Source organism: Microcaecilia unicolor, chromosome 3 (genome assembly GCF_901765095.1).
Source record: "Microcaecilia unicolor chromosome 3, aMicUni1.1, whole genome shotgun sequence".
Lineage (NCBI taxonomy): Eukaryota > Metazoa > Chordata > Amphibia > Gymnophiona > Siphonopidae > Microcaecilia > Microcaecilia unicolor.
Window position 1 is genome coordinate 415,115,962 of NC_044033.1, and position 14,000 is coordinate 415,129,961.

The window sequence follows — 14,000 nt, forward strand, 5'->3', positions numbered from 1 at the left end:
AATATGTGCAGGTTTGGGATAATGAGGATCCGTTTGTATTCCCCCACCCTACAGCTGCATGCATGTATTAAAAAGCTCTTTTGACAGGTTTTGTTCACAATGGTGGTTCAACTTATGTGCCAGTAAGATTTATGTTGGACTTGCCATCGTTGCAGAAAACAGTTAGATATTATAGGTAAGCTACAGTGTTTTTTAATCATCCAGTAGAGTCTGCTTGTAGAAGAGTTTAAGGGAGTGTTCTGTGTCCCTTTTGTCTTTATTTTCGAGAGCGACTGTATCTTTGGATCCCTGAGGCAGACATTGGTACACCGAAACACAGTCTGTGTCAGGTCGTTATGAATAAAGGACTCTTGATTGTTCCAGACTTGAAGGCCCTGCTGTGCTTTTCTTCTTTTGCTGCATATTAAAAATCTGGCAGCAATGGTGATATCCACTTGTATATACCCCCATGTTGTGTTGTACATACATGTGGAATACATGTGAAAGCAGCACTGTGTCCACCATTTATACACACCCTCATGGAGCTTCAGCAATGTGTTTCCGAATAGAGAATGACGTGGGGACAAAGTTTGTCCCCATGCTTCCGCAAATTAAACTCCATCCCCACACCGTCCCCACAAGCTCTGCCCCTGTCCCTGCATGTCATGTGGTTTTATATATTATGTAGGGCCTTTTGTAGGCATTTAACCAATATAACCAAAGAAAAACATTATATGTATATTTTCTAATTTTAATAAAAACACTGTTATGATTTAAATCCATGGACAAATAATAAGTTAAGCAGAGGTGAGATGAAATGATGCAACATTGCAATGCATTAGCCCCACAGGAAGGAGCTAGAGAACGATACGAAGACAGAGTTTGTCTCCATCCCCGCAAACTCAAACTCCATTCCCACCCTGTCCTCGCAAGCTTTGACCCCCCATCCCCATCCTGTCCCCGCAGTAATTCCATTAAAATACCATTAATGCGGATTACCATATGTCTCCATCCTCATGTCAATCTCTATTTTTGATACTGGGTTACATAGCAGCCATCTTCAAAGACTGCAGAGAGCAACCTCCTGGCATACCTTATGCTGGCAAATGAAGATTCACTGTTCCACCCCCCCAAGGGTCAGAGGCTTGATCACATTACAGCAAGGAAGTTCTTGGAATAAATTTGTGCAAATAAGTGCAAATCAATAAATTTAGATAACATATGTCCCCATGCACCTATACCTAGATGTGCCAAATACTCATATAGCAGAGGGATGCCATCTATAGAGAAGGCACTTGGACAGTAAATTGGCAGAAATGCTTTCACATCCTGCATTGTATCTAGAGAATGGCATGGGCACAAAGTTTGTCCCTGTCTCCACTCCATCCCCATGAGCACTGTCGGATCCCATCTGCACAAGCCTCAAACATATTAAATCATTTTATTAAAGCATAAACAGAAATAATATTCTGTACAACTGTCATTTTATAAATCACAAACTGATGCACTGAGAGCAACGGCAGCTTGGTGGCTGTGCTCCGGGGTCCCCTCCCCATAAACACGGATTAAACGGCTTGGAATCTCCCTTGGGGCACTACTAACACGGTGATCGAGTGCATAAGCAGTGTATGGAAGCTTACCTGGTGCCGATGCCGCCCGGATCCGCAAAGAGAAGTGTAAAAGGAGAGAAAGGAAAGTCGCCACCGGCTCCAGCGGTATCCAAGATGGCGGACACCTCGATCGAAACGCAACCGGAGTTCTCAACGAGGCAGCTGGCCCAAATCACTAAAGCTGTGGAGGCGGCTCTGGAGCCCCGTTTCGAGTCCCTCGCGGGACAGCTGGGTCAGATGGAGACGCGGATTGCTGAAACGGTGAGGCGGACAACAGAGCTAGAAAACCGCGTGTCAGAGGTGGAGGACACGTGGAATCAGAACAGGCCGGCGCTGAAAGCGCTGGAGGACAAAATACGAGCACAAGGCGAAAAACTCGAGGATCTAGAGAGTAGGGCCCGCCGCTCCAATATAAGGCTGGTGGGGATACCAGAGACAACCCCAGACAAGAACTTGGGGGCCCTGCTTGAAACATGGTTGCAACAGGAATTTGCGCTATCAGACAGTCGCGGGGCCTTTTGCATCGAAAGAGCACATCGCTTGGGCAGATTCCAAAAAGAGTCGCCGAAACCAAGAGTGGTAATTGTGAAAATTCACAACTATATACATAAAGAGGAAATAATGCAGGGATACAAAGCTAAAAGAGACTCCTTAAGATATAATGGAGCACCGATATTGATTTTCCCGGATTACCCAGTGGGCGTTCAAGAAAAAAGGCGCCGCTTCCACCCGGTGTGCTCGAAGTTAGTGGAGAAAAAGATCCGCTTCACATTAGCTTTCCCTGCAACCTTAAAGATTTACCAAGATGGCAAGTGGAATAATTTTGATTCTGATAAGGCGGCGATGGAATTTATTAATAAACAACAGCGAGACCTTCAAAGTGGAACTTGACTGAGCCTAGGTGCGAAAGAGGACAAAATGTGGTAATTGTATGCGGGTGAAAAACCTGGACTGTCTCGAGACTGTGCCCGAAAAGGGAATTACTCTGTTTACACATTTCACTGTTATTTTGTTTCTGAGGTATACTGCACAAATAGAAGCACGGGATGTGTGGACACCTTAAGAGGGGAGGGGACCCTTTGCATTAGAGTGAATCTCAGCGATGTATGTAAAGTCATCGCCAAGGGCAATGGGATGTTTGGGACAGGGAGGGGGGAAGGGGGGGGTTGCGGGAGTTGGGTTTAGGAAAGGGATAGAGGTACTTTGTGAGTCAGACCACAACACTCTTAAAGGGCATGGCATGCGGCAAGGCTTGCTTAAAAAGCTTAAGGCCTCTGTTGACACCAGGGTGTGGGGGAGGGGCTGGGCTCCCAGACCCGTTAAGTCGGTTAGTGTGACATCCATGACTGATTACATACTTATAAGGGATTGTTTCCTATAGATTGATAACTTGGAATGTGGGGGGGATCTCCTCTCCCATAAAACGTAAGAAGGTCCTTACACACTTAAAGTGGCTTGATGCGGATATAGTATGCCTACAGGAGACCAGACTGTCCGCTGTAGAACACGAAAAGCTCAAGAAGATGTGGGTGGGACAAGTAGATTATGTGTCCTCGGGTTGCAGGAAAGGGGGGGTAGCGATTTTATACCGCAAGCACTTGGTGTATTCATCTGAAATTGTGTTTAAAGATGAGGAGGGGCGCTACTTGATGGTAAAGTTGAACATTCAGGGTAGAGATCTGTACTTACTGTCAGTCTATGCTCCCACTCCCCAAACACCAGATTTTTTCCCTGAACTGATGCGGGCTCTCCTCCCGTTTAGAGATCAAGAGATAATCCTAGCAGGAGATATGAATGCACTTATGGACAGTGAGGTGGACTGTACGGGGAGGAGGAACATGAGGGCTGATAATAATAGAGGGAAGGACTTGCTATCCTCTCTTGTGTCATCTCTTGGGTTGATAGATACATGGAGAGCTCTACACCCAGAGGGTAAAGACTTTACACATAGATCCCGAGCACATGGGACGTGGGCACGCTTAGATTACATTTTCGTGTCAGCGCCTCTGTTTCCGTGTACTGTGAAGGCCTCTATAGAGCAGATTATAATCTCTGATCATGCTCCGATGATGATTAATCTAGAACTTGGGGGGGGAGGCTCCATAATGAAACATTGGAGGTTCCCGGGCTATATGGTGAAGGATGTGGATTTTACTAGTTTTTTACATAATAAATGGGAGGAGTTCGCTCACCACAACCAGCAGCATAGGGAAGACCCAGTCTTGTATTGGTGTACGGCAAAAGTAGTGATGAGGGGAGAAGTGATTTCATATATGGCGGCCAGGAAGAAAAAGGTGGCCACTAGCATCATTAACCTGACAGCACAATTGAGAGATGTCAAGCGTGCACTTATTGCTTCCCCCTCACAGACACACAGGGACAATTACGAAACGCTACAAGTAACCATAAATTCCTTAATACAAGAACAAACACAAAAAAATTTTACTTATTATAAATTTAGGTTGCATAAATACGGAGATAGGCAGGGAGGTTTGCTGGCCAGGATGGTTAGCCCCCCGATGGGGAATCGTACCATCACCGCACTGAGGGACCCACAGGGGAACATTCAAACCAAAACCAAGGAGATATTGAGATTGTTGCAAGACTATTTTAAAAACTTATACACGGCAGAGGGCGCGGCCTCCATGGTAGATGTGGATAGGTTCCTGTCTGATTCAGGGTTGCCCAGGTTGGATGACGGGACTCGTGTTACCTTGGGACAGCCCCTCCAAATAAAAGAACTTCAAAGTGCTGTCCGCAGTCTTAAGTTGGGGTCGGCCCCGGGAATAGATGGATTCTCAGGGGAATTTTACAAAGCCCTACAGCTGCCCGTAATGGCACCCTTGATGGAATACTATCAGGCGGTGATGGATGAGGGGAGGCTCCCACGGCATGAAAACACGGCATTGATTACACTTATACTCAAACAGGGTAAGGAGGCGCTGGACCCAGACTCCTATCGTCCTATTTCTTTGATTAACGTAGACGTTAAAATATTAGCAAAGATATTGGCCAATAGGTTAGCAGCGAATATCTCAGAGCTAATAAGCCCAGCGCAGGTGGGGTTCATCCCTAAGCGCCACTCGGTCCGACATGTAAGGAGAGTCTTCTTGGCTATGGCCCGCTGCAGTGGTCAGGGGGATTCTGGCATGCTAGTGAGCTTAGATGCAGCGAAGGCCTTTGATCACGTGGACTGGAGTTTTCTGTTCAGGGTGCTGGAGTGGATGGGGTTCCCAGAAGGATTCGTTCGCCCGATAAGAACCCTATATGAAGGACTAGGGGCGCAGGTGATAGCAAATGGAGAGAGATCTGAATGGTTCCCGGTATGTAGGGGAACAAGGCAGGGGTGCCCCTTGTCACCCTTTCTGTTTGATCTGTCATTGGAAGCTTTGATACGGACATTGAATGGCACTGCTGACATTAAGGGGGTGGACATTGCTGGTGAGGAAGTGAAAACGCTGGCTTATGCGGACGACATTTTGCTGGTCTTACATGAGCCACAGGCGTCTTTGCAGCGTGCCTTGGAAGTGGTGAGGAGATATGGGGCCCTTTCGGGGTTTTCGTTGAACCTTCAGAAGTCATGCGCGCTTGCTTTAGATGAAGGGTTGCAGCGCACGTGGCGGGGGAGCTTCCCATTACGATGGGCAGACACAAAGCTAAAATACTTGGGGATAATAATTCCGCGAGATCTGTTGACTCTCTATAAACTTAATATGGGCCCAATGATGGAAAAGATGAAATTAAAATTGACATTGTGGCAGGCTCTCCCGCTCTCTCTGTGGGGGAGGATTGCACTCTTTAACATGCTAATGGCCCCGAGGTGGTTATATCTTTTCCAGCAGCTTTCGCTGTTCTTAAAGGGGAAAGAAGAAAGGATATTAAATGGGATATTGCAAAGATTTCTCTGGCGGGGGAAACGTCCTAGATTGCCCCTATCAGTGATTTGTACCCCTAAGGAACAGGGTGGGATGGGGCTTTTGAGTTTAAGGTACCTTTCGATCGCATGTGCCATGAGGCATGTTAACGATTGGTTTCGGGGAACGATGGAGTTTTCCAATACAATGGCTGAGACGACAATTTTCCCTGGGACACATTTTAGTTACCTCCTTCACATGGGTACCCGACTACCGCCCTCAGCATACCAGCGTCATCCCCTATTGCACTCTCTTAGAGCAACTTGGAGGTGGATGTGCAGACGGCACAATTTCAACGCTAGAGTCACTCCGCTGCTCTCCATATGTAATAATCCAGAGTTTCCCCCAGGGTTGGGTGCCAGTGTCTTTGGTAGATGGAGGACTAGAGGGGTGGTTTATTTGTCCCAGGTAATTAATGAAGAAGGGCAACTTAAAACATTGACTGATCTTAGGGAGGAGTTTGGCATATTGGGCACACACTACTTTGCATATACACAACTAAAACACTATGTGGCCTCTCTCACATGGTCTGACCTCACAGAGGATGTGGTAGATGTCCTTACAGAAAATTATTCGCTTAGGGCACAGGAATCTGTCCCTTTGCGGTTTCATCTTCAGCAGTTAAAAGACACTACCCAAGAAATAGACTATACACGGCTGGCTGCAAGCTGGTCAAAGGACCTAGGGTGTACGTTGACTCTGGAGAATTGTAAGAACTTTATTAGGGAAATTCATCTACAACACCTATCAATACCACAGTGTGAAAAATTATATAGATTCCTATTGAGGACATATTTAGCACCCAAGAGAGTAGCTTGTATAACAGAAGTTTGTGATGGGACCTGTAACAGATGTGGGGGTGGGTCAGCCACATTGGGCCACATGTTCTGGCTTTGTCCTCGAGTACAGCAATTTTGGGGGGATATCCTACACACTCTGCACTCACAGTGGGGGTGCTCTTTAGTATGTGACCCTATGATTCTATTTTATATTTACAAGTTTACAGAGAGACCGCCACCTGGGTTTAAGGGATATGTAAAGTGGACGATGTTGTTTGGAATCTTGACAATTCTGAAAACCTGGAGGTCAGATCTGGGACCACCAGTATCACTTTGGCGCTCCCTGATGATTCAACAAATGAAGCTCGACAGATGCAGGGTGCGAACACTGGACAGCGTGGAAGGAGAGGTGTTCCGGAAATTATGGGAACCTCTATGGCTGACCATGCCATCACGCGCGAGAAGCTATATTTTGAATATCTGACTGACTCACAAAGGGGGGGGAGGGATGAGGGGAGGGGGGAGTTATTTGTTTAGGTTTGGGGTTTCATAGTTGGCTCAGATAATGGAAAAGCAACATGACTGTTACATGCTGAAGTATGTTAATTGAGGTCTGTGATGTGAACTACAGTATATGTTGTTAATAAAAATGATTATACATAAATCACAAACTGCCAAAATGTGTCCAGACAGAGAAGCGGTTTGATTTGAGAGTTATGAGGCAAATTTTGGCTGTTTTCCTCTTTCCCGCCAAGACTAGTGTACTTCACAGAGTGGTTCCACCATACCTGTTCTCATAGTGGTTTTTACAACCTATACTGAAAGCAGTATTGATCGTATTGTACAGATGTCTTGACACTAACCACTGTCAAGATATTTCTTTGAGTCATCTTCACTGTTTTCTCTGTGTTTTCGAATCTGCGAGGATTTGTATTCTTATGTGTGTACGTCAATTGCCTCTCTGTGTTCATATATCATCCCTATCCTTATGCTCCCCTCCATGCCCATCATCTCCCTTCTGCTTCTGTATACTGCTCTTCCTCCCCCACACCAATGTGCCACTCTTCCTCCCTCTGACCCCCCCCCCCCCCCACCCATCTGCTGTTCGTTTAGAAATTCACTCCCTCTTGTTTCGGTATCTCTCCTTCTTTTCCCTTCCCTTCTCCTCCCTCTACCTGCAGGTCCAGCACCTCACTCCCTTCAATCCCTCTAACCTCCTCATGGGACTCCAGCACTTCTCTCCCTTCCCTCCTTCCATCCCCCCCCCCCCCCCAACTACCATGTAACTCAGGCACCTCTGTCCCTGTCTCTCCAGCTCCAGTTCCCCCTCTGCCTCCGGGTCCAACACCACTGTCCCCTTCAGATACAGACCTCCATTCCTCCCTCTCATGGGTTGAGCACAACTATCCCCTTAAGCTCCAGCCTCCTTCCCTCCTGCAGGTCCAGCACCACTGTTTCCTTCAGCTCCAGCCCTCACTTCCTGCCTCCCATGGATTCAGCACCTCTGTTGCCTTCATCTCCAGATCCCTCCCTCCCACATGTCCAGCATCTCTGTCCCCTTCAGCTCCAGCCCTACCGTAGGTTCAGCATCTCTGTTCCCTTCAGCTCCAGCCCTATTGTGGGTCCAGCACCTCTGTCCACTTCAGCTGCAGCCCCCTACCTCAGTCCCCTTCAGCTCCAGCCTCCTCTCTCTCCCACAGGTCCAGCTCCTAGGTCCCTTTCAGCTCCAGCCCCCTCCCTTCCCTCCAATGCTGCTGCAGCCCCTGCCCCTGCGCTGGTCTGACCTTTTGTTTTCACAGCAGTCTCACTACCTTATAGGTCCATGGGGAAGATCCCCCACAGGCCTGCTCCAAGGCCTTCCCTCTGCCGACTCCTACCTTCTGATGTAATTTCCTGTATTGTGAAACAGGAAGTTACATCAGAAGGTGCAAGCCAGCAAAAGGATGGTCCCAGAGCAGGCCTGTGAGAGAAGCAGCTCCATAAGTTAGAGAGATGTGGAGGGGGAGGGAGGAAAGAAGGAAGACAGAAAGAAAGAGAGAAAGAGATGCTGGACCCACAGTAATCATGTGGGTTTTTTTTACAAACCTTTTCCAAAAACGAGAAAGTAGTAGAGCTAGAGGACATGTATTGAGGTTGCAGGGGGGGTGGGGGGGCTGACTCAGGAATAATATCAGGAAGTACTTTTTCATAGAGAAGGTGCTAGATACCTGGAATTCCCTCCTGTGGGAGGTGGTGGAAATAAAATCAGTAATGGAATTAAAAAATACATGGGATAAACACAAAGAAATCCTGTATGGAAGGTATGGAACCAAGCAAACGTAGCAGTGATTAGATAACAACACCAGTAACTGAGAAGCAAAGCCAGTGCTGGGCAGACTTCTATGGTCTGACTCTGTACCCTGATCGTGGCTGGACAGATTCAGTTTCTGTAAGAGGAGAACAAGGTCAGTGCCAGGCAGACTTCTACAGTCTGTGCCCTGAAAATGGCAGGGATAAATCAAGATCAAGAATATATATGTAGTATCACATCATACCTTATACTGAGTTTATCTTGTTGGGCAGACTGGATGGACTGTACAGGTCTTTATCTGCTGTCATCTACTATGCTACCACGTTACTTTATAGGATTGCTCCCCCTATTGAGTTAAATAGACTGAATGTATATATACAAGTGCTGAAAACTGAGGGCTGTGTGAGTTATGACTTTCTCACCTGCCTGAAGTACATAACTTAGTTTGAATATCCTGCCCTAAATCTTTAATTGTAAGAGGGAGCCTGGTCTGACCTTTTGTGGGTCTCTAAAACATAAGTAACCAAAACTAGTTTCCCTACCCCCCCCCCCCCCCCCCCCCCCATGGGCCAGTGAAACTAGTCACATGATAAGCTAGTGAAAACTATCAATATTTCCTTCTTCTTGTTCACATTTGGCTGTCTTCCAGTCACAGTTACCTGCAGTTTGCCATGCAGTCTAAATTTTCTTCTGTCCTCCTCCCTGACCCCATAGCACTTACCTTGTTGGCTCAAGACCCAAAGCTAGGCCTATACTGACTGCAGCAACCTTTGCCCCCTTGCTGTTTACCACATACACATACTTACAGGTCCTGCCATTGGCTGGCTGGAGAGCAAAACAACACATGCTCAACTACAGGCTATATAGGGCTACTGAAGAATTTGGGTTGGAGAACAACAACAATGTGCCATGCAGTCCCAGCTTCTTTTTTCTCTCCACATTCCTCTCTGCGTTACATGCTGTTTGTTGTTGGAGACAAAGTCAGAACTAGGTATGAGTACGATCCATCTTGGCTGCTGTACCAGCATGCTAAAAATCCTAACAAATTTGCAGGTTAAAATTGTCAGGCTGTGTTGTTAATAATCCCAGAATCATGTCACTACTTGCCCACAGCACTGCTTTCAGAGTGATGCTGCCCAAATTAGTTTGGGTCATCTCAATAGACCAGAGACTTCAGTAATAGTTTTTTTTGTCTATTTCAAACATAATTTGAAAAGTTTGAGATTTTTTTTTTTAATTTTACATATCTTCTTGTTTTTCTTGGCAAATAAGGTCTGTTGCTAGAAAATTGAAATTGCTGTCTTCCTGCCTAAGTATAGGGAAAAAAAGAAAACAGATGGAACCATATATTTTTGGATGTGGATTAGTGACTTTTGAAAACTTTACTTGTGACAACTGTGCTGCATGTACCATACTAAAGCTTAGTACTTATTAAAGCTTTTAACTCCTAACCCTTATTCACTTGTTCAGAACCCTTATTTTATCATCCTCGCTTTAATATTCCCTTATCTCTTGTTTGTCCTGTTTGTCTGTCCTAATTAGATTGTAAGCTCTGTCGAGCACGGACTGTCTCTTCATGTTCAAGTGTACAGCGCTGCGTACATCTAGTAGCGCTTTAGAAATGATAAGTAGTAGTAGAAACCTTGAATGCTGCTAATATATATGACATCAATCCAGAAAGAATTTTGGACCAAAGTTTGAAGAGGGCAAAAGTTTCCCTCTGCTGAGAGTATTTTATTAATGAATGGATTAGTTCCTGGGTAAGTCAGCAACCTAAAACTTACTTTCAAAACATAAAGGGATTGATATTCAGCAGGATTTTTCCAGATAAGGTCCCAAAAAACCAGCTAAGCAAACGATCTTCAAGATCCAAAGTAACAGAAAAAAGAGCAGACCACGGAAAAAGTAAAATGATATTTAGTTCCAAGTCATCAAAACAGCAAACAATTTCCTTTAATCGCCCAACATGGCCATTTTTCACCCTACAAGGGTTGCATCAGTGGCTAAACAAATATCCAGCAGGAGCAATCCAATGTTTTCCATGTCTGGTTATTGCACTACCAAGATACAACAAAAAGCACCAAGAGCCTTCAGAAACAGGACACAGTTCCTTTAATTATAAGGATCGATTTTCCAATATGGACCCAACACAGGTCGTGTTCCAGCGCACTTGGAGGGGCATAATCGAACGGAAACGCCTATCTCCATGGGCGTTTATCTCCGAGAATGGGTCCGTGAAGGGGAGGGCTGCCCAGTTGGTGTCCTGGCATTTCAGGGGGGCCAGTGTACTACGAATCCTGGCCCCTCCCACCACCAAATGGCTCGGATTTGGATGTTTTTGAGCTGGGCGTTTTTAGTTTCCATTATCGCTAACAAAAAAAACAAACGCCCAGCTCAAAAACGTCCATTTTTTCAAAAATACGGTTCGGCCCGCCCCTTCACGGACCCGTTCTCGGAGATAAACGCCCATGGAGATAGGCGTTTCCGTTCGATTATGCCCCTCCACGGGTCTCAACTACTAGTTTTTCTCTCTTTGGAATAATCCAAGATTGACTATCAATAAGAAGTCACTCTGGTGGCCTCTCTGGTAATATATGGAAACTCGTGCACTTTATAAGGATGGTAGACCCATGATTTTTGCAGAAGGTCAAGAAAAACATAGGTTAGAAGGCACTCAGTTTTTTTTCAGTGGATCCAGTTGTGCCACACTGTGAGCAATATAACTCCCTATTTTAGCCTTAACACCTGTACCAGATCCAATTAGCCATTGTGTAAAATTTATTGAGTTGGGCCATCTAGATTCACATTTTTCTAAGTGTCTGGAAAGCGCTGCCCTTTGTAAACTGCTGTGCTTAAAAGCCATCTGGGAACAAATCTTCAATACAGCTTTCATCTGAAAACTTGGGATTGATTCTGGCAGCAAATCTCTCATAGCTTTAATTTAGCCTCTTTTTCTCAAGATATGTTCTTTTTGTCCCACTGAGCTTATTGGACCCCAACAAAGGGACCCTTTTGTTAAAGCTTAGGATGTGCAAAAGGGCATTGCCATGTGCTAAATGCCATGTGACCCATAGCAATAACACAGAATGTGCAACATTTAGTGTTCTGCCCCCACATTCATGGAGGCAGGGTATATTGTGATGTGTATTTAATATGAGTATTATTTGTATTTAATTGCATTGCTTGTGTAATAGCACAGTGTATTAGGACTGCTTTTCCTTTAGTTTGCAGTTCCTGTGATTGACTCCTTGTAGACTTTCCCTATTGGCTGTTAGCCCTGAGCTAGGGCCAGCCCTCCCTCTCTGCCTCTGTGGGCTGTGAGAGAGCTTAGTCCTCCTAGCATGCCTTTATGATCAGCAGCTGTTCTAGGGGCTGATCCCTCCTTAATCTACTGTAATTCCACCGTTTCCCCAAAGCATCATTCATCAAGTTCTCTCCTCAAGACCTTTCCCCAAGTAACTGAACTGCAAGCTGCAATTTCTTTGCTTATTCTGAGTACTATAATAAAGAAGATTTGCTTAAGAATTGAGAATCTACTGGTGAAGCTTCTGCTTGGGGATGGTTTATGCTGGCTGTTTAAACTACACTCACAGCTTATAACTTCACTGTCTCCATTATATGTAAATCTCTTCATGCACATTCGTTGTGGATATCTTGAAAACCTGCCTAGCAAGGGAATACTCCAAGTCCCACTTGCGAAACACTGGTTTTTAAAATATGATAAATTATGAGCTTATTTGGTATCTTTGGTGTGCCAACTTATGTCTACCATTGGTGTAGCATAAGAGGGTGTGCCTAAACATGGGCACACCAATGCCAACTTATACTAATAATTTGTAACAGAATCTTATTTATGTATTTACAAATTTTTAGTCTGCCTACAACTAGGTGGATTACAAACCAACATACATAATAAAAACAACAAAACAGTAACAGACACTGAATTATACAATATTCAAAAAAGACAAACAAATAGGGGCTTCTTTTTACCTAAATTACCCTTGTAAATGTGTAATAAAATATCTAGGGCTTAAATATATCTTTCTCCAACCTGAACAATTAAGTGTTTTTGTTAACCAAAAAAAGTCGGAGACAGTTTAATGTCCAATTTAAGTATGATTGAGAATTAGTAAGGGTTAGGTTAGGCTTAATGCATGCAAAGCAATATTCGTTTTTAGTATTTTATTCTTTATGTTAACTCCTGAATACGGCACTCCTCTCTATATTTTTGTGGTCTAAAGAGGGCATAATAGATTTCTTTTATTTTACCTATGATTTCATTCAAATGTAATATACCTAAGCCTGCATTGCCTATTCAAGTATTGTACTTGTTGAAACAAAGTTGTAATACATAAATAAATAAACAAAAAAACAAATCAGCCCCATGCATGTTCAAACAAATATGTCTTTAGTAACCTACTGAACTGAACCCTACTGCTACTTAGTCTCAAATAACCTGGTAATTTGTTACAGATTTGTGGACCCACTATCGAAAATGTAGTGTTCCGCATATTAGCATATGCCACAGTTTGCAGTTTAGCATTCGTCAGAAACTTCAAATTTTCAGACCTCAAGGTTCAGACAGGTTGGTATTCCTGAATTACATCTTTAAATTATCGAGGAACACAGAGTACAGTACCCTATAAATGAACTGTACCACACTGTACGGTACTCGAGCGTGAATTGGCAGCCAGTGCAAAGAGCAGAAGATTGGAGATACATGCTCAAAACTGTACACACCTGCCAACAATCAAGCAGATCAATTATCTCATAATACTCAGCTTCACAATCACCATATTCAATGGTCTAGTTAGACAGTACCCTTTAATTGGATCATCAGATCCGCGCAGCTACCTCTATAATGGCTACAATGAGCCAAGCATATTTTGGAGGTAGTGACGTAATCCTCATCTATCCTATTAATAGGTTATATTTTTTAAACCTTTTTCTCTTTTTCATTAATTGTCATAAGACTTATAAACAAAATACTTAGCTTTTTTAAGCTTTTTAATCTTCAGCGTACATAGTGGAGACTCGGTTAAACCGACATAGATCCATGTTTCGCAAAAGGCGCTGTATCAAGGCAGTCTCCTAGAAATCAAATCACGTTAGATAGTTTTGACTGCTATTTAATCTGAACATTAAAATAAAGGTCTACAAGATAAACAAGCACCAGACCTTTATTCTAACGGCGGTTCTTCAAAAATGGCTGCTATTCTCTTACGTGGGTGCTTTTATATTACACTTATCTGTAGCGTCAATCAGACTTCCAGTCTAAAATAGCTGATCAGGCACACTCATTAGTGACAGAAGTTAGCAACAGAGATTACTATCAAATAAGAGTCATCCAATCGATTTCTCAATTCAATCCGTAGGGCTCTATTGTGTTTAGGGTAAATATCCAAAACTGTTCCCTATAGTTTAATAA